The sequence below is a fragment of the Sturnus vulgaris genome, chromosome 2, assembly GCF_052056855.1.
Source record: "Sturnus vulgaris isolate bStuVul1 chromosome 2, bStuVul1.hap1, whole genome shotgun sequence".
Classification (NCBI taxonomy): Eukaryota; Metazoa; Chordata; class Aves; order Passeriformes; family Sturnidae; genus Sturnus; species Sturnus vulgaris.
This window is the reverse complement of record NC_142244.1, coordinates 15327502-15353305: the sequence shown is the minus strand read 5'-3', so window position 1 is coordinate 15353305 and position 25804 is coordinate 15327502. Positions and strand designations below refer to the sequence as shown.

At 36.5% G+C, this 25804-nt stretch overlaps 1 protein-coding gene across 3 annotated transcripts in view; it reads right to left on the bottom strand.

Annotated features, from left to right (window-relative positions):
• Positions 1–25804, bottom strand: part of CADM2 (cell adhesion molecule 2) — a 564993-nt gene that overhangs the window by 382500 nt on the left and 156689 nt on the right. The gene's annotated exons all lie outside the window — the stretch shown is intronic.

Here is a 25804-nt window from a genome sequence, read left to right as displayed (position 1 = left end):
GTTGATTTACAACTGATTGGGAAAACCTTCTCAGGCAAAAAAACCAAAAAACAAACAAAATAAAACAAAAAAATCCCAGGAAAATCCTCCAACTTGATAATATTTCAGTGGTAGGTTTTGAGTAATTTTTCTTCTTCTAATTCCCTCCCAGGGAGATCACGCGTACTCTTCCTCAAGACATGTTTACTCTATTCTTATTGTGTCAGGATTCCCTACTGAAAATTACTTTAAAAAACATGTAATTGATCACTTATTTGAGAGCAGGAGCTACAAACACCTTTGAAATTATGTCATACCCTAGTGTTTAGACTGCCAGTGATGTGGCTCAGGGGCTACAATGGTGCCAAGAGGCATCAGAGGGATTCAGCAGGAGCAGAATACAGCTAGATGATGGAAGAAGCTGTCACAGCAGGAGGAACAACAAACAGAGACACAGTTAAAAACAATTCTCCTGTGGTCAGCAGTTCCACTAGGACTATGCCAGAAGCAGTGAAAATTTCCTGTAGGAGCAAGGCAAGAACTTTCAACAGCTGCCTAAAAGGTACTTTTGGAATATGTAGCCAGCAGGCAATAGCAAAGGCATGGGAAAAAGGATGCTAGAAATTTCATCTGGCACCGTTTCACCTAATCAGACATAGCTCCAGTGAAATAAACCTGCTTACTCTTGTGCTTTAAGTTAAACATCTGCATAAACTTGTGCATGTTGAAGATCAGACTCTGAATCTAAATTCTTAGAATCAGCCATAATGCATCTGTATTTTCAATTAGGATCTGTTTTAGAGGAAGCTGTCACCTCCCGATAACTTATCCTTGAGTAAACCCTGGGTAACTCAGGAATTCACCAGACCAGAGGATAAGAACTGTACTTGTAAGTATGGCAATGTGATAGGAAACAATCCTGTTCTGTTCTAGAACAACACTGTGTCACTCCCTGTCAAGGCAGCTGAAATGGTGCAATTTATTTTCAAGAAAATATTCTGAAAATTATTTTATAAATTTGCTCAGAAAGTACATTGAGAAGTAACTTTTGATAAATTCACTTAATAGAGCAGTACAGATACTGAAACTACAAAAAATACCAGATTCTATTCATGTAGCTGAGAACCATTCCTCTCTTCAGCTTTTAATAATGTCATTTCTGTGATATAAAACCTAACATTCTCATATGGCAAAGCTGTTGATTGTTTAAAAGCATAATACAATATAGGCCCCTTTCTAAAAACAAGATGCAACTTATCTATCTTATCTCAAATAGAACCTATGTGTTAAGTAGATATTAACAGGTAATTGTAGTGCATTTTAATGTTTTATATTTAAAATACATGTGTTACATATCTCATAGCTGCACTTCCCTTCTCCTTCTTTCATCTTTAAGCAGCATACAGATATAGGAACATTTCTTCCATGTGAAATGATCACTTGAAAGTCCCAGATATTTCCCCCTTCCAGTGCTATCAGAGGTGATAAATTACAACAAATTGCAAGCCTAACAAAACAACACTTTAAACTGTATTGTCATATTTATTATAAAGTTCTTGGTTCATTGCATTTTGGCATTTTATACAACTGGTTCTGACAGTGATTAACATGGTTTGGGCTTCTGCTGTTTCACCCAAGAGAAATAAAACACCAAAATCTCTGCAGGTGTGTAATGGGCCAGGGATTCACAATCTGTTCTGCAAAGTCAGACTTCAAAGACTTCAAAAACAAAAATACTAAAGTTGGCATTGCCTCTGTAATCATTTATAGCTTTTTTGCATATTTCAAGGAATTTTAGTTTCAGTGTTTTAATCAGCACTGTTATTCAACAGATTCCTGCAACAATTTAACCAATTGCACGACAAATTCTCCATTAGCTCTGAGTTTCACACACCAAGTAACATACCAAGGAGTAGATCTCAGACTTAATGACAGAGCAACCTAAATTATTAACTACTTACTTGAGCCTGAAAAGGGGCTTTCACTTATTTGAAGTACACTGTACAATTTATCTGATGCATATGCGTGGTTGGAATTATACAGTAATTACAAAACAGCAATCACACAGTTGCACCTGCAGTACAGGAGCCTCAGGACAACATCCTAATTGTTTCTGTGATTACCTGTCTAAAAGTAGCACAGAACATACTGAAGAAGAGGCAAAGTTCAGCTTACAATTTCAAGTCCTTTACAACTCAAAAAAAAGAAACAGAGAGAAACCCCAAAATAATACTTCTACAAGTGTTAGTAGAAAATCTTACATGTTATAGTAATTTCAAAAACATATTTTATGATTAAATATCACTATTAAGAAACGAGGAAGACAATCACTCAATGTGTTTCTTTGTGGTTTGTTTTTCCTTTAAAGTGTATTCCCTTATATGCAACACACTGTATTTCATAAGCACTTTGAGAATGTTTTGCTCCCTTCCCAAGTGGAATTTTTCTTGATCTTTGGCATTTGGTTTGAAATTTCAATTTCATAAGCATAGCTTTTTAACTATGGGACTAAATATTTTGATCTTAAAAGAAGACTGAAGTACTACTGTAAACATTTCCCTTTTCCCTTGGTTTTGAAATGATAAACCTAATTTCAATGTTCACTTATAAACCTGATATTCACAGCTTCAAAATACTCATCAGAACAAAATGAGTGATTGCACTACAACATGCCATTTTGCTGAAGGCTCAGTCAAAACCATTATTCTTGAGCAAAAATAAAATCATCCTCCTGATCATAATTAAATAACACCATCACAAAATAAAGGCATAATCACAAAGATGAGCAAAGGCCTGGGAGCCCTGGCATGTGAGAGGAGTGAGTTTGATCAGCCTTGAGACAAGAAGGCTTAGAGGAGACCTTGGCACCATGTCCAAAGAGGGGCTAAAAAGAAGATGGAAACTCCCTTTTTACAGAGAGTCCCACGGAGAAGAATAAGGGTAACATCTGTGAGTTACTTCTGGGGGAGATTCCAGTTGGGCACAAGAGGTCAAGTATTCAAAAAAAAATAATTATCCAATCATTTACTGCAAAAATCTCCCCAGGGAAATTCTGTATTCCCCAACACCAAAGCTTTAAAATCCAGCTGGGATTGTGTCTAGACTGTGTTTTTGCCAAGAATCACTGGAGCTGATGATGCTCCAAGTCCCTCCCATGCTGGTGTTCTATGACTCTGAGATTATCATAAGGAATAAGCCAAACAAATTGACCATAAAAGGAAGGTTACAAGGGCTGTGCAATCTTGAGCATTGTTCTTTACTAGATGATGATTAACTAAGCAAAGGGTCTATTAGAAATCCTTTTAATTGCCAAGCTGTTGATGATTTAATAATCAGGTTTGAGTGAGTCATGCAGAGGAGCATCACCCTGTGTGCTGTCCTGCCCCCTGACTTGGCTGAGCAATAGATTGCTGCCTTCTGAGTGCCTCTGCCTCTATTTATTTCTCTCAGTGTCAGCACCAGACCTCTGAACAAAAAAAGCCACACCTGATTCTTTATTAGAGTTCCATATTTTTAATTTTTTTTTTTCTTTAAAATTGTAGGACTTTGATGCTCCACATGAATTCTGATATTGTCAGTCTGAGGTAATTTAAGAGATAGCCAAGTAACTAAAGCTACTTTATTTGCTACTCTTGGAAACCAAGAAACTTCACGAAAAATTTCTGCAATTACACTTCATGCAAGGATTCAATTAATACCAAGGAAATAGTGCAGTTAAAATACAGCACTAAACATGGCTGAAACAAAAGTAATTCATCTATGGAAACTAAAATGTATAAAAAAGCCGAGTAAAATTACGGCACAATAGGAGGAAATGTAAAAGTCATGCTATACAGAATAAATGGTATTTGAAAATCTACCTAATAAGGGTGGATTTCTCAAGTCTTTCACAAAGAAAAAGGTTGCATAGACGCCTTGCAGTGGGGATTTCTTAGAAACTCAGTATGAAAACTTCAGAGTCCATTCTTCCTGCGAAACCTCACCTGTTCATTAGATAACAGCTGGAAAAGTAATATGCACGTGACTTTTGAAAAGTAGATTTTCAATGCATCATCACAAACTGACTTAGTTCTGACCACAGGTAGTTTTTAACCATCCTAAGACTGCTCTGGCAGCCTTTATTTGCCATTATTTTTGGTGCTGATGAAACACAACTTTAATATATGGTCTCAAGTCTATTGTGTGGCTTTGGGTGTGGCCATATTATGGAGAGCCCAGAGGCAGAGCAGACAAAATCCGAATGTGAAAAGTTGCTGTGTGCCATCAAAGGAGAGCAAAATAATGATTTAATATAATGAAACACAGAGTAGAAGCCTAGGTGATGTCTGCCTTCAATATGTCCTTTTTCTTCATATAGATTACTTGAAGAAATAATAATTAAATTTCAAAAGTGAGTTATTTAAATATGGACAGCAGAAATTAACAACCAGAACTCCTTAGAATATTCAAGTGTCACATATTCCAAGTGTCACAAATTCAAACGTCAGGGAATGCAAAACACAACAAAATTATGCTAATATCTCCCTGTCAAAAAATAAATATTATTAGCATAATTATCATCTAAGCACATGTGGCAAAATATCAACTTTCTTCCCTAATACTCACAAAATTATGACATATGTAGGAGCTCAATAAGGTATAAATACAGGCCATTCACAGGAGCTTTGGGTTTGTTTTTTGGTTTGGTTTTCTTTTTATTCTATTTTAATAATCAGGCATCCAACCAAAGAACATAACGTTAGGCTTCCTTTCACTACAAATATTGCACAATTGCAAAGTGAAAGGCAACCTTTAAATTTGTGTGTATTTTCCAGAGCTGCAGTCTCCTGATTCCAGGTCTGTAATGCTATCAGTTTCTCCCTAAATTATAATAGCATACAATAAGGATGGTAATTTTTCACATTAATTCAAATATTGTAATAAAGTATTACCATGTCTCCTTGATATGAATGTTCTGTGATATTATTCCTATGATTATTAATTCCTTTGGCATACACCCAGAACTATTTATACTGTATATAAATTAATAAATTATGCATCTAGTAGTTAGTTGAAGTCGCTCATTCCAATTTCTGTTAATTAATAATGTGGCTGTCGTGTTAAATCAGAGAATTTGTGCTAAAAAAAAAAAAAAGTAAACTATTACCTATCCAACTCTAAAAATGCTAATCAATACTGTTAGCCTGAAGACACTTTGGGCCTTACCTGGCATCTCTTCTCCCAAGTAGTTATTTTATCTCAAAGATTTTCCCTGCAATGCTTTGTTTTCAGAGAAAATGAGAAGCTGGGGAGAGCAAAGAATTAACATAGAAATCTGATTGTTTGGTAGATGTTAAATAATATATAAATGATATTGAGCAATGCAGAACTAAGACTGCAGATCCAAATGCCTGCAAACTATCCACAGGCTATAAAGATTCTTGGCTGATAATGACTCAACTCACTGAAAGTTTCATTTTGACAGATATCTATGGAATTTTCCATTGATGCCAGTCCACTGAGAAAAGAAAAGATCTGAATGTGAAGCTTCCATAAACATTTTGTTGCTTAACTGTTACAAATGCTTCCCATGTTAAATTTCAGAATGAAAAATAAACATAGCTCAGCACTACAATAGGTACTGCATTTCATTTTGAGACACAAACAGTAAAATTCCTTTTCTGCAAGTAACACAATTATTTCACAGCAAACAGAAACGTTAATCCTCACTACGAATATCAACCAGACAGATGATTTAATTCTGTCAAGACTTGCAGGTACCCCAGATTTCTTAAAGTTAAAATTTCCTTCCTATGCAAAACTGATTTAAGACCTATTTTATAAGCTTAAAAATCTTCCCCCACAAAACACACCAACATGTCCCCATTCAAAAAAAAACAAAAAACAAAAAACAAAACAAAAAACAAAACAAAAAAAAAAAAAAAAACAAACAAACAAAAAAAAAAAAAACAAAAAAAAAACCCAAAAAAAAAAAAAAAAAAAACCCAAAAAAAAAACCCAGAAAAATTATTTATCGGGGTATGGGACATAGGTTGAGTGGGTGTAGTTTGAAACTGAAATGGTTCAAGTGCTGAATTTTATTTTATGAAGACAGCTACTAAAAGGAGACTTTTTTTTTTTCCTCCTTTGATGTTAAAATTCTCTCTGTATAGCCTGCTAATTCTCTATCCCTGATTTATAAAACTGTGAGATTTCGTTTTAGAAATAGCCATTACATAAAAAAAATAATTACATAGAAACAAGATTTCTCATGAGTTCTCTTACAGATAACACTACTGGCATAATTAGGTATATTACCATATACCCTTCTGTTAGAATTATCTCTTACTGCAGTTCATGAGGTGCTGACTTGAGTACCCCACATGAAAATGCTTTCACAAAACCTGGAAACCAGCTTTGGAAGCCAATGCTACGAGATGATGATGATGATGATGATGATGACAGCTGATGTGGCACCCACAGCAGTCACCACACCACTTTCTGCTGGAGTTCTGTCCCTCTGTTAGTTCTCAAATTTTAAAATAGATAAAAATCAAAATGAGAGTCCTGAAACCCTGAAGCAGGCACCCAGGTAATCGCTCTGATTACACAAGCACAGAGAAAGGTGTCAGCTAAAGCAAGATAAAGCTGCTCCATCTGGGAGCCAGAACAAGCGACTCCTTGCCCAATAAACCCAGTGGCCACAGCCCATGCAGTGCCCTGCCAATGGTGCCCAGACACCTCAGTGAGTGCAGGAGTGAAGCCCAGGCTCGGCTGCATGGTGAATTGCAGACAAAAGCAGCTGTGGTGGCTCCCACACACCCACATTTGGGCTCTGGCCACGACACCGTGTCGGCACAGCGGGTTTGAGGAGAGGAGGCAGCGAGCTCAGAACAACCATCCCATAAATCTCATCAGGAGGAGCTGACCTGAGGCTGCTGCAGCCCCAAGGAAACAATCTTTAATCTCACTCAACAAGCATCCAGGATTTTCTTCTGATGTTTCCTAGCAGACACTCTAATGTAGCTTGACCTGTAGGATACACGGGATGAAAAGAACAAACACACACGAAAAAAGGAAACAGGAGGTAGAGAAGACAGAGTAAAAAAAAGCATCCAACAGACTTTACAAGTTCATCATTTAAAATTGCTCTGTGCTCCTTTTTATAAGCAAACTTGAGGTACAGGAAGAATGGAGCCTATACACGCTATTTCTAAACTATCTACAATCAGAAGAAAATGCCCAAACTACTCTTTTGTTGAACAAAATAGCTCCAATACTTTAATTTTAGCAAGAGCCACAAATGTTCATGATTCATCTTTAGGAGACTAGAGGGCAGCCACAAAACTAAAACATTATTTTGAAATGCTTCTCAGTACTTCAACCATAGACAGGAAATGTTGGGATGAAACTTGACTAGGATTTATATTTCTTCTTCAATTTTAATCTTCCTGGAGCTTAGATAGGCTGTTCTATAACCCTGAAAAATCACATGTTTTTCTAACACCTTTCCTTTTTGTCTGTTTCAGCAATACCCTTTCTATCTCAGCTAAATCTCAAAAAAAGAATGACCAATGCATGCATTGGTCACAGAGAGAATGAGAATTCATACAAAACAGGGTGCTGTGATGGAGGAAAAATTCAGCCTCTGAATGATTCAACGCTGTTCTGACTATTCAGGTTCACAGATGTGTTATAGAAACACAGACTTTGTTTATACATATGCAATGTTAGAGCACATAAAATGTTTATTTATCCTATATTCTACTTATGCTTTCTCTGTGTGTCAGCTTAAGCCTTGTCTTATTTTTTAAGGCAATTTTTACATAGCCTTTTGTTTATAAAACAATATAAAAATAAATAGTAACACCTGAGAAGCAATGACATACCAGACTTGGGAAGCTGACTGAATACAATTAAGAATGTGGCAAAAATCCTGAGTTTCTTCACTTAATCTAAGATTTCCCCCCACACACCAATCAACTTGCTTTATAATGTTGTTATACCATAATTTCTTTCCCTAATTCTAATGCTGTATACACAGACTCTAATTTCTTAAGATCACCCAAACTATGAAAGTCCAGGAGAGAAGAAACTATTGCATCCTTCCTCCCAGAATAAGGTCCAATCCTTTATAAAGAAGATCCTTCTCCCCAAAACTGAAGATTTCCCAAAGTCTGTAGTTTTTCATTTTTGTCACTCTAATGATGTCTGGTCTTTTATAATTCCAGACACCAAAATTTTAGTGCATTACATATTTCATAAGAGTAAAAAAAAAAATCATATTGTGCACGTCTGATATAAAAACTTGAAATATTTCACAGTCCATTCTCATTAAAAAGTAAAAATATTTCTCATCCATTTCTTATGTGCATTTGAGCAAGTAACATACTTTTGAAAGCCATGTCTGAAAAATAAAAATTACAAAACCCAAGTCTTTCAAAATAGCTTGAAATAGGATGCAAACACAATAGTACACAAAAAATTACAAATCTTAAAAAGTTATGTTTATTAACTTATTCAAAAATTAAATTTTAGGTTTAAATAAAGTGAAAATAAATAGCTAAAATAATTGTAATTGAAGAGAAAAACTACTGGTTAACTTAGAGCCTCTTCACATTTACAAAAATTTATAATGCTTTGTCTTTTAGGTGATACAAGTAAAGTCCTGAGAGAAATAAAGAAATTTTTGTCATAAGTTACAAGTTTATGCTTTAAAGTGAAAAGTACCCGAATATATTGGGGTTTTGTTCCCCGTTGTTTTTTTTTTTTTTTTTAAACATAGGATCTCACCAATGTCCCTGAAATCAAAACCACTGGATTTGATAATTGATTTAATTAGTGGCAAAATTACTTGCAATTTCATGTAACACATCTCAGCCTGTCTTTAAACACTTTTGCAGGAGAATAACTCAATTGATCCAAGGGTGAGAACACTTTGACCAAGTTTCCAGCACCCCAAAACACACAAAGGCATTGCAGCATCTCCCCCCAGCTCAAGTCTCCCACTTAGTGATCACCACTGAACCAAATAAAAAATTTATCATTCCTCTCCTCCAGAACAGACCCCCTTTTATGCATCAGAAGGGTATATTTATAACTTGGACTTTATAATACATATAGTTTTATAATTTGATATTTTATGCATCATGCATAGTTAAAAGAACATGCCATGGCATTTATGAGCCTTTGTTCTTGAGATTACGTGGTTCTGTATCGAGATTTTAGTGAATTCTAAGTAACTATAAATGGCATCTTGTTGGCATGACTATCAAGTTAAACCATATCATGTAAGCTAATACATATATAAAAAAGGAGCCTACATTCTACATCTTGTACTTTATACAGTAAATTAACTTCCCTCTTCTTCAGCCCAAAACTTAATTCAGATCTAAAAATAAATCCCACCCTTTTGTAACAAATTAACCCAAAACTATTTTTCACCAGAACCACCAGTAGGAAACATCTGCCTTTACAACAGTGATTTCAGAAAAATGACTGAAGACATTCCCAAGCTGCATTTGAGTCCATATTTAAAAGGAAGATTAATTAGTACTTTATGCAATCATAACACCAACTGTTTTAACTTCTCTTTGCTTGTTTTGGGGGTTGCTTTTTTGTTTGCTTGGGATTGTTTTTGTTTTGTTTTTTTTTAAGTTGAGAAGGAAATCTATTTCCTTAGCTCAGGTTTTGAAGACTTCTACACTGCCAACTTAATTTCAGATGTTCTTCCCAACAACTCATGGTTGCAGCACAAAAATGCCCTCCAAGTCTCCTAGTGTAAGGATATATTTTTTTTTATTCTTCTGTTATCACCATTCACAGCTGTGTAAAATTTAAAGAATTAGTTATTTCTAGTTTCCATTTTTTTCTACTTTGCAACAGATTTGTGTATGGTGTCATCATATATATATATTGATTACACTTGAAAGAAATTGATGAAGAACTAGAAAAGACTATGAATAAATTGAAGAGCACAACACTCTTCAAGAGCTGGACAGACAGGAATTCAGTGGTAACTATATTTGCATCATGAGACTAAGATAGTTCTGATGAGAATTAAGTTATCCTTAATGAACATAAAGTTACTCTTTTAACCTTTCTTATCAACTTTTTAAACCAACATAAGAAAAATGACAGATATCTTTTTAAAGTAAAACTTTGGGAAATTTTCTTAAATGTATGTTTTACAAGATAAGGATTCAAAGTACAATATTAAAATTTTGATTTAGGATCAAATTCCTTTTTAGTTGCCCTAGTCTTTTTTTTTTTTTTCTTGTTAAGAAAAACATGAGGGTTTTGGCTCAATCAAAACATGACTCCCAGTTCTTTCAATTTTTTTCCCATTCCTGCTACAAAGTACTTTATTGGAAAGAGGCTCTTCATTTTAGACCATAATTTCTCAAATAAACAAACAAACACAACAACCTAAAAACCCCACAGTAACCAATCTTTTTTTTTTTTTTTCCTCCTTTGGCATTCTATAATAGACTCTATGTTGATTTCACTTAAAAGATGCATTTCACATAGAAATGCTCATGTACTAATTAGCAGAAAATAGGTTAAAATACCATCATCCTCTGAGTCATGGATTTGGCATGGATGAGGCTTCTGACACCCCATACACAAATACACAGCCATGGGCACATTTTAAAGCCACTTTGCCACCACTGCTGAGTCACCCTGACTTTCCCTGAAGTCCAAGGAATTTATTCAGCACTTCTTAATGAATATAACATTTCGATACCACCATAAGTAATGCTGTGATGCAGTGTCTGAGTAACGCTGCTAACAGCTTAATATATTGAGAGAAGTAGAAATTATTCAATTTAGCAAAGGCTAAAGGGGAACTGCCATTAAAACTGAAAACAAGGCAATTTATTTGGCAGGTTACTGACCATAAACTTAGTTATTTAACTGGTGAATGCCTGTTGGTTAAGAAGGTGGAATACCTTCAAATGATGAAGCAACACTGTTGGAACAACAGTTAACAACTCCTACTCAAAAGTGTGCCCTTTAAACAAATTAAAATATGTTTTTAAATTACAGAAAACACAGCCAGCTCTATTTTAAAGCAAACTAAAACTTTTCACTGTGGAAATGCAGTAGTACTGAATTAAATTCATAAAGCTACGAGTTGAGTTTGCATCTAACTTCAAGCACGAATAAAATGTCTGTAGAGAAAGGCAGTTAATCCTGTTCATTCAGTTGTGCCTAAGTAGCTTGTTATAGAAGGACAGTGACCCTGTGGTGTGTGTCTTGGTGCATGCACGTGTGAACTTCCAGGGAAGAGACACTTTGGGCAGATGGCTAAGAATAACCTCATCACTGACTATTTCACCACTCTCCCAATTAGTGATGAACTAATGATGGGGATGGGGGTTGGAGATAAGCTCATAAACCAAAGCTCAAGACCAAAGTCTGGATATTGCTTCCATTTTCAGGCCTTGTTAAATAAAAACGAAGTATATTTGGAAATGTCAGCAGTGGAGAATACTGATGTCTGTCTACTGTGTTAATCCCATGGCTTGGATTTATGTACTGAATGTTTTCACTTATTTTTATTCTTCTTAATTCTTTTTTTATTCTTCTTTACTTTTTTGTAAAAACAGTATGGGAAACAGCAGGGCAAATGTAACTAAATCTTGCTGAATGCTGATTTTGTGATACAGCACATTTTGCAATCTATTGGTATGAGAGTAGAGTGGCATAAAAGCAGTAACATATTTTACTAGCACACTCTTAGTTATCATGCCTTATTTCTGACCCACAAGCAAAATGACACGTGCTCTTTCCTCTGCACATGGACTAATTTTTACCAAGGTCAAATGATTTTATGTACTGCAACAGCAAATTTAATTTTTATTTCTGTATTTTTTTTCTTCCCCACTGAAGTTTCAATTACATGGACAAAAAACCCCCTCAAATTTCTCAGCCTCAAATTCATTTTGTGACACAAAAAAAAAGGGTCTTTTAGAACTTCTTCAAAGATACTTGACATTTATTCTATTAGCTAGGACCATTACAAGGGATTTAAAGGAAAGTTTTAAAATCTCTTGAACACATATGCAGAAGGGGTAAAGGGGAGGAAGCTGTGAAGTTCTAAATGAAAGAAAAACCAGAACTGTCAATGTTATAATTCTTGACCTTTCTGAGAGTTTTCAAAAGTAGAATATTTAATATATTGGCATATAATAATCTCTTCTGCATGTACTACCTAAATAACTAAGGAGAAAGCTGCCATGAGTCCAGACAGTCCTTGTACAGAAGATAAAAACTATTCTTGATTTATTTGTACAGTCTTGGGTTTTTTGTTTTTTTAAGAGTTTAGATATGATAGTGCAAATTAAGAATATTCTGATTTTGTTTCTTTTTGTATTACACTCTTGTATATTTTTCTCCAAGAGCTGAATCAAATTAATCTCTTAGTCTGAGTAAAAAGTTTCTTACTCCTGTTTTCAGTTGCACTACAGTGGCATAACTCGTTCACTCTGTTCCTTTTCTCTGTGCATTATATCCTCCACCCTTAAGTTTATGAAAATTCCTAATTTCCTTGATGCCTCATCCATCCAGACCTGGGGAGCAGAGCCTGTGGTAGCTGCTCAGGAGTGCAAATCAAGCATTTCATGCCCGAAGCTATTACACAGAAATAACTGTCTGGGGTTGCATCATCAGCATTACTGCTGTAGCATGAAGGAGAAAAACAAAACAAATATTAATGAGAGAGGAGATGGAAGGACAGCAATGAACACAAAGACTTGTTAAATCACTGCTGCTGATTTTCCATGATTTACTCCCTGTTTCAGGGAGTTATGCAAATCAACCCAACTATTGACATGCAGGTGTTTCACCTCACATGGACCATCATAGCACCTCAGAGACTTCAGGGGTTTGTCATACACGGCTGAGTCAGGTAATTAAACTATTTGTTGCAATTAAATAGCATGAATACTGTAGAATCTACTCCTTCTTTGCTCCTAAATTTACAACAGAAGTTTTAAAGTGTTCTTCAAAAGCAAGGAATTCGACCACCTTGCCCAACAGATGGCAAAAAATTTCACATTTCCATTTTACAAAGGTCAGGTAGAAGTCTCATCAAGGATACAGCAAAATATATCTGACATGCATAGCATTAAACCTTTTACTAGGTTTTCTGTCAATGATTTTTCAAAAACATATTTAATAGATTTATAGCTTTAATACATACCCTAGCTGTGGAAGAGTCTAATGTCTGTACAGCTTTCCCTTTTTATTTCATATTTGATTAGTACATATTCCACAAAACCCAGATCTTTTGGAAAAAAAGTATTCAAAGAAGTGGTTTCAGTGAACATTTATGATTCCTGCCTTTTTTTTTTCATTAAGTTTGACATTTTTGACACTATACTGTATTACAGGCTATTAGCCTAAAGCAATGATTGGGTAGATTAGATTTTTAGTGAAACACAGAGTGAAAAATGCGTGAAAAATTGAAATTACAAGCTTGCATTAGCAGGTTCTTTTCAGAGGGCAACTCCATCTTTGTTGTACAATGAAGCAACAATAATTTAGGCCCTGCAGCTTACATCAGTGTAAGCTGAAAGCCACATCCAACACGCCATGACACTGAACACATCCTCCTCTAAGAAACAGCTCTGTTTAAGCCAATATCAGCAAAAATATTTTCCTTTGGGTTTTTTCTCCACTAATAGTAGATACTGCTTCTTACCCTCCTTTTTCCTTCCCATGTCTGCTCCACCAGCAGCCCTGGGTTTCTCAAATGAAGCTGGAAGAGCTTCCCTGCCCATGTGGGACGTGGGGCAGTTCCTGCAACCCTCCCACACCATTCATCCAGAGGCTTTTAATGGCACAGCACTCGGGCACCTTCCCTTCCCTTTGTGCCCTTGAAAAATTTCCCCTTCAAAATCTCAGTTCATTAAGTTCACCGTTGCCTTACAGCTCAGAATGGTTCCTCAGACAGCTCATTCTCTGCAAAAACTCTGGCAACTAAATCTTGCTGCATTTCACGTTTCTAGTACTAAGAAAACGTGCTAGAAAATTCAGGAATACTATATAATATACACTACAATAAACTAGGATGACACAAAGCCAACATTTTCTGATTGAAAAAAGCACTCACACAGTAGATTTTTTTTTTTTAATGTATCAGTGTCTTTTTTGCATTGTGTGTGATTTTAATAAGGCAAAATGAATCAGTGGCTGATGGATGGACAGCACTTTCTGAAAGTTGATAAGATGGCAATGATAGAGCCACTGAACCATATCCCTACCATCTCATAACAACCTTCATTATAAAACAGACTAACTTCATAAGGGATATAACTGTTACTCTTTCTGGCAGAGTAAAAAGAAGCTCTAGTATTTTTAAAGTTCCAAGTTACAAACAGCAGACTTAAATTCACTGCATTTACTCTTTTAAATTTTCAACTTAACAAAGTCAACCTGCTGTCCACTGCAGAGCAAAAACCTCTATCACTTGCAGGAGGTGGCTACAAAAACTCCATGCTCTCCTTTAATCTGAATTGCAAAGGACAGTTGGTCAGCCAAGCAGAGGCCAATACTCTGGGCAGCAGAGTCAGCGTGAGGATGCTGCCCTGTTGGATAGGAGACAGCAGATGGAAGCTGAAGTACAAGGCACCACATGTATTTTCCCAAGCAGGGCAATTCTTAATTAATTTGCAATTTATGAAAATCTCCATGCTCCCAGGAGTCCTCCCAGGGAGCCTTTGCTTGGCTGGTATCTGGGGAGGTGAAAAAATACCTCCCTTGGTGCACTGTGCCTATGGCATGACACTGAAGACTCTCTGCAGCACAGAGGAAAATAGGCACATGAGGAAGAAATTAATATCAAATAAAGCAAAATATCCTAATAGCACTGGGCTAAAAACTAAATAATAAATTCTAAAGGAACTTCAGAATCAGGAGCCTGAACAAACGTTGCATGGAAGGGGAGCAGATACACGACACTATAATGAGCCATTTAGCAAGAAAAGCTTTCCTCTAAAATCAAAGGCAGCAGCTGTCATTTGCTTTTAACTAAAAAACCTGCTTTCCTTGACACAATATTTAGTCCTTTGCCTGAGCTAGTTATAAGGTATTTCCTAGAATTGGTGGTGTCACTTTAAACAACATCAAAAAGGAACGGGGAAGACTTTCAACACCAAATATATTTTTTATATTTCTTTCAATTATTTTTTGAACTACATGCAGTTAGTCAAATGTAAACATTTTGCTTCACAGAGAGGCTCCCTTGAAGGAAAATCTCCTCTGACACAAGGAAGAATCACCATTATGTCAGATCAGATCCCTGGTTCACCAAACTACCCATGGGAGTAACTAAAGCCCAACACCATGTAGGGTTTTTTTTGTTTTGTTTTAATCAATAAAAATGATCTTTATATTTCTATCATCACCTCAAGACTGACCTTCACTATAAACTCATCTTCCCTCTTTGCTCCCACTTCTGCAAAGCTTTATTCTCCTACTCTGGAATTTCAGCTAGAACTGTCCTGCTGACTCATTCCTCCACTCCCCTACTGCTTGGCTGAAATACTATTTTCAGTATCTTTCCCTGGGATCAGATTACAGCATGTAGAGAATTCTGCTACTCCTTTTCTTGCAACAGCAGATTGAGTCCTGGACTATTCTCACTCGGATTCTCTTCACTAGTCTCATATTTGCTGCTTATTTCTCTTTTCATATATTTCCACCGTTGTCAATACACAAATGTGTCCCTCTGGATGAATGCCATCTGGAACAGCCTTTTCGCATTGCTTTGCCTCATCAGCTCCAGCTTCTATTAAAATCTCCTTAAAATCGGAATTTTAAAATATAAATATATTTAATATGAACATTACACTGCAATTAAGGCAATAAACTCCATTTGCTTGCTTTCCAAAAGTTATGCACTGATGATTTCAAAACCACAGTCAACCTCAAAGTGTTTGAATCTAATAATGCAACAACTCTGAGTTAGTAAACCTCACTAACAAGAAAATCTTGATTTGTCAACATTAAGTTTTACATGGTCTGCACATAGACTGAAGCACAAATATATATGCACTAGTCAAAGTGAAAAGAATCCTGTCCCTCTCAGGAGAAACAAGACCCAACAACCCAGCACGCTCCTGTTAAATGTTTCATTTGTCTCAGGCTTGTGAAGAATGCCATGCTAATAAATGCTGATAGTCTGGCTTTGCAGAAGCAATCTCCTGGTTCCAAGTGAGTGGTTGGAACAAAGTTTTAGCTCCAAATAGGAGGCAGGAGTCATCACTCGGACTGCTGAAGTCAGTGCCGATCTTACGAACTTCTCCAGGATGTACAGAACAGAGTTTGGTCAAAGAAACAGCGAAAAAATTTGAAACGATCCAAGGGGTTACACAAAAAGGACAGGATAATCTGTATTTTACTTGATACTAATGGAATGCAGCCTGGAAGAAGCTGGGTTTATATCTTTTTATACTTATGTATCTTTTCACTTCAATCTGAACTGAATTTACACAGAGTGAACTATGATGGTCACACTCTGGAATAGAATAATTTTCTTCCTCATCTGCATACTTCTCCATCAACCTGTTTTCCACCAAGCTACAGTCCAAGTTCCATCTGTTTTTTCCTCAATGCACTCCTATCTAGCCATGTGCAAAGCATTCTGCTCTCATACACATCTAAATAAATGCACCAAAAGCAGTGTACAGATATTTGCCTGCTTTGCTGAAGCAGAAACAGATGTTGGAGCTTGATCACGAATGTTTGTCATTGTTGTGGCACATCCTCAGTAATTTCTGATAGATATTGTACTTCACAGTGTGCTGCTATTTCATCTGCTGTAGATTTCCACAGAGAAAGAGGTTTGAAAAGTAATAACAATCAGAAAAAAAATCATTAATAATTTTAGTTGTTGTGCATTAACCAGAATTACATTTTAATACACGTGGTATTTTCTTTATAAATTAATGACATGTAAGATGCCTAATGAGATCTAAGGTTTTAATTAAAAAAACTGAACAACACACTGATGATGTACTCATGTTATACCCAAATTCACTTTACAATATAACTTCTGGGGAAGGGGGGGTTGGGGAAAAGTAGACTGATATATAAAAATACTTTTAAAATGTAAATACCTACAGTAAATGGAGACATGTTATTGCTATCACACATTGAGAAAACGTTTTTGTTTATCTTTTAATGTACTCAGAAAACATAAGGAAGGAAAAGTGCTGGGGTGGGCTCAGCATCCTAGGACAGTGTCAGGGTGCCTTAAATTTTTTCATCAGTGTGGGTTTCATCTTCTCCAGAACTAAAATCAGCTGAGGCTCCCAAAACCACAGGAAAAGCCCTGGAAACACTGTAATGAAACCTTAACAAATCTTACTTAAAGTATGAACAACCTCACTTCTCAGTTATCCAACATGTGGTACCTTTAAGTTCTGGGTGTTTCTACAGCTCAACCAAACTGCATCAGTTCCTCAAGGCAACAAAAGAACACAAAAAAAAAAAACCAAACAAATCAGAAGCCACAAACTGCTTCAGAATGACTCACTGGTGGATCCACTGCATTGCATTTATGCAATCCAACTTCCCCTAGTGAACAGGACAGCTCAGACAGAAAAGATGTGTACATTTATAGATTGGGCTAAACACGAAGTACAGCTCATCCACACTACAAATGAGATCTATTGATACTGTACTGCATTATTAGACACAAAATATGCCTACACAGATGGATTGTTCTGTTAAGTTTTCTTTTGAGAAAATCACCCCTTTAAATCAAAGGTGACATGTTGATCCAGCCTATAGGATTTCTGTCTTGTTAAGAAAAATCCTGATATTTTGTACACCATGCAAATAATCCAGTATTATATGGCCCATAGATTTTTTTTCAGAATAATGTGCCTGAAACAGATTCATGACAAAAACATCTACTAAATAGAACAAGGAGAATTCTCTATTTTTATTCAGGTGTTCCTAATCAGGCATATGCAAAAAAATCTGCATCTAACAAGACACCATAGTTTGAACTGGCATCCTAACAGCCCAGTTATAAACAAATTTACCCTTAAAAACAAACCAAAACCAAATCAAACAAAAAATAAAAAAAACAAATCAAACAAACAAACAAAGAAACCCCACAAAAATAACCCACAGAGGAACTGGTTAGTAGTCAGAAATAATTCAAACTTTATTTAATAATAAATGTCCATTAAAGATTAGGAATCCCACCAATTTAGGTGAATATACCCTGAATCATAAAAATAAACGATAAAAATAAACCACTTTGGCAGGGATTTTGAGCAAGTCACTGCCTGGTTTGGCCCACCTATGTCCTCTCTCTTGGAATTGTCTTCCTGGACTGCCTGACTTGTGCTACATGGTAAGTTTTTAATTGGAAAGAGGCAATTACCACATCTTGATTATTCTGCAGCCCTTGCTCTGGTCTTCAGGAGATGGGAGCAAATGGCATTTCCCAGCCACACATGGGAAACCCCAGCTTCCAACTAGGTGTTAAGTAAGAACTTTGATTCTATATCATTTTCTCAGCTCAGTTCATAATGACTTAAATGACTTTTTAATTTTTTTTTTCTTCCCCACCTGCAAAATCAAACAAAATTTTAAAAGTGCAAGAGACCTTAGTGGAGAAAGGTACAAATGATGCAAGTCAGTTTATCAGCCTAATCCGTATCACATGAAATCTGATGGATTGTATGTGGTGGCTCAACAGAGAACATCTCTTGTAATTACTTGCTCACAAGCTTCCCACCAGCCAATAACTATTTGTCTTAATTGACAGTGTGTAATCCTCAAACAGCTGAACCTTCCTCTTTTGATGAGTCAAGTCTGTTGATAAACCCTTTGTTAACATTTTAAGAGTAAATCCAGAAATTACACATTAGTGGGATATGCAGACAAACAGCACCCTACCCCAAAATAAAAATTCTAACTGTTGCACGTATCTCTATTCAAAAGCTATAGATTTTAACATGAATTACCTCTTTTTTCAAGCTTTAATTTAGGGACAACTACATCAGATTACTTTCACTTGGGGTCTTCGTGGTAAATATACAGCTACAGAAACAAGAGCAGACTGTACATGGAGATGACAGAGGCAGTGAATACCTGTAATGAGGTCTGTATCAAAAAGAAAAACACTCAGCCTTCCACCCAAAAATGCAATCAGAAGTAAAATACACAACTCACAAATCTGCTCTGAACAGTGCCAGACTCTGGCCACCCAGGAGAGTACAGGAATTGCCATGAGCCCCACAGCTAAAAGTCTCAGCACCAAGAGAATATAACCATTTTCAAAGGGGCTAATTTAGAAAATACTTATTCCCCCCCCAATGTCTGTAGCATCCCTCTAATCCCATCACCCTTTCAGGAATAAGAGCTTTCAAGCTCTTCTTTCCTTCTCAGGAGACAACTACAGTAACAAACTGCTCAGCTATCAGAAGAAGAGCTATTCAGAAAGACAAATTGAGTTAAACCCTAAGTGCAGAGAAAATGTTATTAAATACTCAGTTATGGACCAGTCTATATGTGTCTAAATACACACATTTTAAAAACTAACAGAAGCTACCCAGAGATTAATGATTGGCAAGATCTTCCATAGCATGTCCATGTCTCAGAAAAATTAGTACTAGTGCAATCATTATTAATATTTATAGAAGATGAACTTTAAAGCATGCTAGTAGAATAACATTTTTTGTTTGAACTATTTTTCTTTTTAAAAAAAGATATTAAAACCCAACTTTTGATATATATTTTGGTGGGGATCTTTAAAGATGACTGTCAAATTTTGAGTAGATGTAAAAAAGTCAACGAGAAACATCCCCTCTGCCCAATGCCTTATCAGGAAGGATTTTGTGTGCATATGCTCTCTCATATGTGAATTATATTTAAATTTTAAAAATCAGAAAAACGGGCCACTTTCTCGACCTTAATTGTTACACATTTTTAGCTATGAAATCTTTCTGATATTTTCATTTTCGCCTGTCTAACATCACCTCACCCGTCTAGCTTTGCAATGCAGTGTTGTCTGTAGCCTCCGTGCCTTGGGGATGGATTTTTCATTTCATATTGTTTGTTCAGACTTTAATGAGATTCTTAAAAGAGCAATCCCTTGGATTGTAATAGAATCCCCCCATAGATCAGTGGCTAGTAGGAAGTGTTTTGACATGACTGCTTTTGCAGAAAGGGAAATTTATGTTCACAAAAGCACGCTAGATAATGCAAGGTGGAAGGAAGAGAAAAGAGAATGAAGCAGCAACAGGCACTCAGATTATATTAAGTATATAACATCAGAAGGTATCCATAAAAGAGGAAAAAACCCACAGAAATGTTACTAGAAGTCACACTTCAAAATAAAATTGCTTTTTCCTCCCACCTTTTTAAAGGATTCTTTTCCAAAAATTACTGATCATGACAACCAGAACATACAGAATTCCACAAAACAAAAAGGGGGAAACTGGCTTGAAAATCTGCTAATGAGAGTTGTACTGGTGTCTAAGATAACAATTTTTTTAATTTTTTTTTTTAAGAGACAATTTTTTTACCATCTTCTCTGAAATAGACGATTCCCCTTGTAAGAATCCCATGGCTATGACCAGAAATAGAAAACATTTTGTATCGAGCAAATCTTCATATCAAAGGAAAACAATGACTAATAATTCACAAAAATATATCTAGTTACATTATTTTATGCATTCATTAGTATAAAATGTTGAATTTGGTAAAAAAATGAAAACTGTCCAAACTTCTAGGCTACCTGTGGCTTCAGAAAGACTTGGCAGGACAACAGAAACCAACAAAATAAACATTAACTGCTGTGATCAGCCCTGTATTTAATGTCTCATGGTACTCTCAAAAGCCCAGAAAGCAGAGAAAAATGAGCAAATCACTCTTAAAGCTAATGCTCCCTAAAGGCAAGAGGAAAATGGTATCTGGAAAAGAAGCTGGGGAGAGTGAAAATGGTTGTTCATACTTCTTAACTACTAATTCCAGCTGATTTTCATAGTGCTTTAAAAGAAAAAACCAAACTAACTTTTAACATAATTATAAGCTTTTTTTTTTTAATGCTTCTATAATTTATCCTGGTTTTAGCAATTATTATTAGATGTCTATAGTAATATACAATATTATTGTTTTACACCAAAAATACAAAATTTTCTTGACATAATACATAATGTTATGACAGGAAGATTTTAAATCCTTGAAGGAGTAGAAGACATCCGGTTTCCCCATCTTTTCATTACTGAAGTAACACTATTATTTGCTGTTCTATCTATTAACATTTAAATTTGAGAGATGACCAGTTTACCCAAGTGTCAGGATAGATGACTAATTTAACTGAGATAAGCTAAATTTCTGAATCACAGATTTACTGAAGTAATTAAACTACGACAATGTATAAGAAAAATATGTGGATACATTAATTCACTCACCGTGCCTGATTTAACAGATTGCATGCAAATACACCTTCACTTTATTGATTTCAAAATTATTTGGAGCACACATCTCATGCCAATACCCAGATCAGACAGGAATTTTAGCCTTCAAAATGCCTCAAACATGACTAAGCAACATCAAGTGCTCCCAGCTAGAGGCAGGCCTGGAGTAATTATGAAGTAGCTGCTAATTAGGAGCTGTCCAGCGCCTGCTTGATCCCAGCTCAACCTTCACCGCCCTCCCAGCCAAGCTACAAACTGCAAACAGGGGGAAAGGGGAAGGCACCAAAGAGTCGGGTGGTTTAGTGTAAATGGGTTAATTGCATTACTTAATTAGTGGCTTGTTATTACTTTTTTCTTGTTTTTACTTAGAGTTAGGATTGAAAACACAAAGGAGACAAATTTCCTGTGTTCTGACTTGGTTGTTTATTAAATCTTCTCTAATGTACAGAGAGTTTTGTAACACTTTTAGTTACCAGCTAAAAGCGAGCAAAATGGAGGTGAATCTAGTTAGTTACAAGGTCTTTTAAAGCTAAACAGTTTAATAAAGAACTAATAGATGTATTATTTATACTTTTGACTTAATAACTAAACTTTTGTGGCTCGCAGTACAGCACTAATTATTTAATTAAAAACTGCTACTTGAAATCACAAAGAAGGAAGAAGAGACAACACCCAAGCACTTCCATCTTATCCCATACCTATTAGTATATTCTAAAAACCCTAAACTCAAAACCCTTTGCCATGTGAAATCGCACGCTCCTATTTTAACTACACACCTGTGACTCTAACCCCATCACTCAAATTTGGGAGCCTTCTCCAAGGCCCCAAGTCAAAAGCAGTGTTCTCCAGGGGGTCCAGTGTCAGAAAGCACAGAAAGCTCAAAGATCCCAGGTTTGTGGGTTCCAACAGTTTAATGGCAGGGTCGTTCTTTATAAAAACACCTTCATATATACCAAATACCCAAATACCCACGGCTATCTGCTCTGGGCTGGGGATGAAGTGCACCACAGATGCTGAGACAGCAGAGCTGGCAGCCCTGGTGCAGGAGGATGCTCCAGCAGAGTCCCCAGCAGATGCCTGGGCCAGGTCAGGAGCGCAGCTGCTCGTGGCAAGGCTTCAGCTGACTCTGGGCAGCTCTGGGTTCCTATTAGCCTCCACTTAATCCCAGGCAAAACCTGGCCCTGCAAGGCGACGCACCTGAGCTAATAAGCTCCTTCTGGATCCAAAACACAGAGGGAACAGGGGGACGAGCCAGCAGGAGCCAGCCTGGGTCCTGCTGGCATGGAAGGGAGCCAGCACTAATAAGCTGAGCCCATATGACAGCTTTCCTGCTGGGCTGTGCTGCACATCCCAACAGTGTGGGTATTTTCAAGGTTTTTTCCATTATCCGCTGTTTTCTTGCTGACTGCCTGGCATGCCACCGCATTAGCCTGGCCCCAAAACAGCAAACTGTGAGGGAAAAATATGGAAAGGTCTCCTACACATATAATTTGGCTGCTCCTGGCATTAAGGAAGAAAGATTTGGATATTAAAAAAAAAAAACCAAACATGTTTTGTTGTTTGGTTTGTTGTTTTTTTTCCTGTGATTGCGTATTTCAGCATTTTAGAAGTTGCTCCTGCCTGTAGCATGCGTTTAATACCATTTAAAAAAGAAAATGTATAATACTCCAGTGTATGAAAAATATTAATGGCATTTTCATTTTATGTAATGCTTAAAGTAATCCCTACATTAAATGAGTTTATATAAAACATGCTCTGGTGAATTAAAAACTTTTCCATGAGGAAATACATATTTTGTAGAAAATGTATCACAATCTTCTTATTTCTAAGATTATAAAACTGTTAAAAACCTGCCACAACTTCTGTTTTATTTTTACTTTGAGGGAAATATAGTGGGTTTCCTTTACTGGAATACAAATCTTGAGGTAAGCACACAAGATATGCCAACTCATCTTTTAAATCTTAAAAGCCTCTATCTGAACTATAAACTTTTTTGTTGTTGTTGTTTTATGGTGAAGTTGATCTAATTAATGCCTGGAAATCCAGTTTTCTCACAATAGATTTTAGAACAGATATATTGCTTTTGTAAGTCATATGCAGCTGAGTTCAAATTTATACTTTTTCCCCAATATGAAATTATTGTACTGCATGCTTCAGTGCTCAACACTCCTATTTTCATCATGGGGCAAGACTTTGGTAACAAACAAGACCAAATAGTCTAAAGTTGTGCCAGAAGATACTTAGATCAGGCATTAGGAAAAAATTTCTTCACCAGAAAGGTTGTCAAGAATTGGAACAGGCTGCCAAGGGAGAGGGGTGAATCCTGAGGTCCTAAATACCATTCCTGAAGGTATTTTAAGGATGTCATTTCTGGACATGGTTTATGGTGGACACAGCAATGCTGAGTTAATGGTTGGACTCAATCATCTTAAAGGTCTTTGTCACCCCAAATGATTCTATGGTTGTGATTCCCTATTTTGAAAGGAGACTAAAGCAATCTATAAACAAGTCCCTGGGGAGAAGTATTACAGAAATGTACAGCACATGCAATGTCCACAGCTCTGCAGAAGACCAGGGAAGCAGATGAGGAATGACAGAGCAAACCTTGCAACTTACAGCCTTCTGTTAGCATATTTGTCATTCCAAAGTTATTTCATTAATACTCCTATAAGAATTTCCACTCAGCCTTCAAGAGGCAATTTCAATACACAAGGAAAAGCCCACCTCAAAAGGCAAGAGAGACTCCCAGGTAGTTTCATACAAACTCTCCTTTCTGCCACAGGGTCTATTTGAGTTAAAATTCAGAAAAATCTTAAAGCCAGGGGAAACAACTGTAGTCTACACAGACAGCACCACAGAACACAGAACAATTGTTATAAAAGGGATATTTTGTCCCCTCCCTTGATAAAATGTGAGTGTGGACTGTTCTCAGACTGCAGTTGAATAAATTCCATTTCTGGAGCACCCTGTAACTGTTCTGTCCCCTTTCCAATTTCTTAAGTCTTTTAAAAGTAGATACTGAAAAGTAAGTAGATTATGACATTATTACCTTCCTAATTTCCATCTACCAGCCTTCAGCTTGTATATCATACAATTAAAGCTGTGTCAGAGGCTCACAGTGGGTTATCCAGCAGAACAGTAAAAATCTGCCTCATTGGATGAGACTCTTGATGGAACTCCAAGGTGCTGAGTAACCCAGAAAAGAAGGGTTAAACTTCTAAGACATCTGAGCAGTTTGTTTCCTTTATTGTCATCTGTACCCTTTATTGACAAGCCAGGAGAAAATCCAAGATCTGGCCTTTTTTCCCTTAGCAATTCTTATAGTAAAATGTCAAGATCAAAACTTGTGATTTCTGCTCAGGTCTTCTGTGTCTCTTTTCTCCCAAACCCCTCTCAGCTGCCCTTGAGGTGGTTCACACTAAAATGGCATCATGTCCACATCACCTCTCCCAACTCTGCTGCTCTGAAAACAAATTTCAAAGCCACATCTGGCACCAGAGGGTTTGCCCAGAGCTGTGGAGCATCTGCCCAGCTCGTGGTCCTGCAGGACAGCTCCAAGGTGTGTCCCTCAACCCTGCACACTTGCAGACCACCACAGCTTGCTGGGGATGACTTCCCAGTGCTTGGAGCTCCATCTTTTGTCCTCACAGGTGCGTGGATAGATTGCTCCTTTGAGATTTGCTTCCTCCTTGGAGGCTGAGCAAATATCACATTATCCTGGGGTTTCAGCAACAAGAAAAACCTGTTACAGAAATTACTGGTGACAAACCACAAGGGCCCTGTGGCCCATCAGTGATTCAATTTTCAGGACATGTTATTACAGTTGCAAGATTATCTTGCCTTGATAGACCAACCTAAGACTTCGGTATTTGTGATCACCACAAATCTGTCTAGGTTTTCCTAGAATTTTATTTCTCATTTTAGCTTGCCCAGTTTTCTAGACACCTTTATCATCTGTGTGTATATGTAATTCAGGCTATTTAAGACATACAATCATTTTATCAGCAGCTCTGAAATATCCATTAAATAAATGCGTGGTAAAAGACCTCGACTCACACTTCTCTAAAAATTAGCTGTATGATAGTCCATTCCTTTCAGTCCAGCCAGCTTTGGTTTCAGTACTATACCTGTTTCTAAGCTAGAATGCCACTAGCCTTGGGTAACAACCTCGTGGCATGAAACACGGTGTTTAAGAAGTAATAAACCATACTTAGCATTAAAAAAAAAAAAAAAATTACTACCACTTTGTGATTTTCTGAAAGTAGATCTACACAAACTATGAAAATACATACTTATACATGACATGTAAAACAATGTTATTGTATAATTAGGATAAAAAAACCTGAATTTCAGTTACAGCATATTACATGTGGGAGACTTGACAATGTAAATCCCTG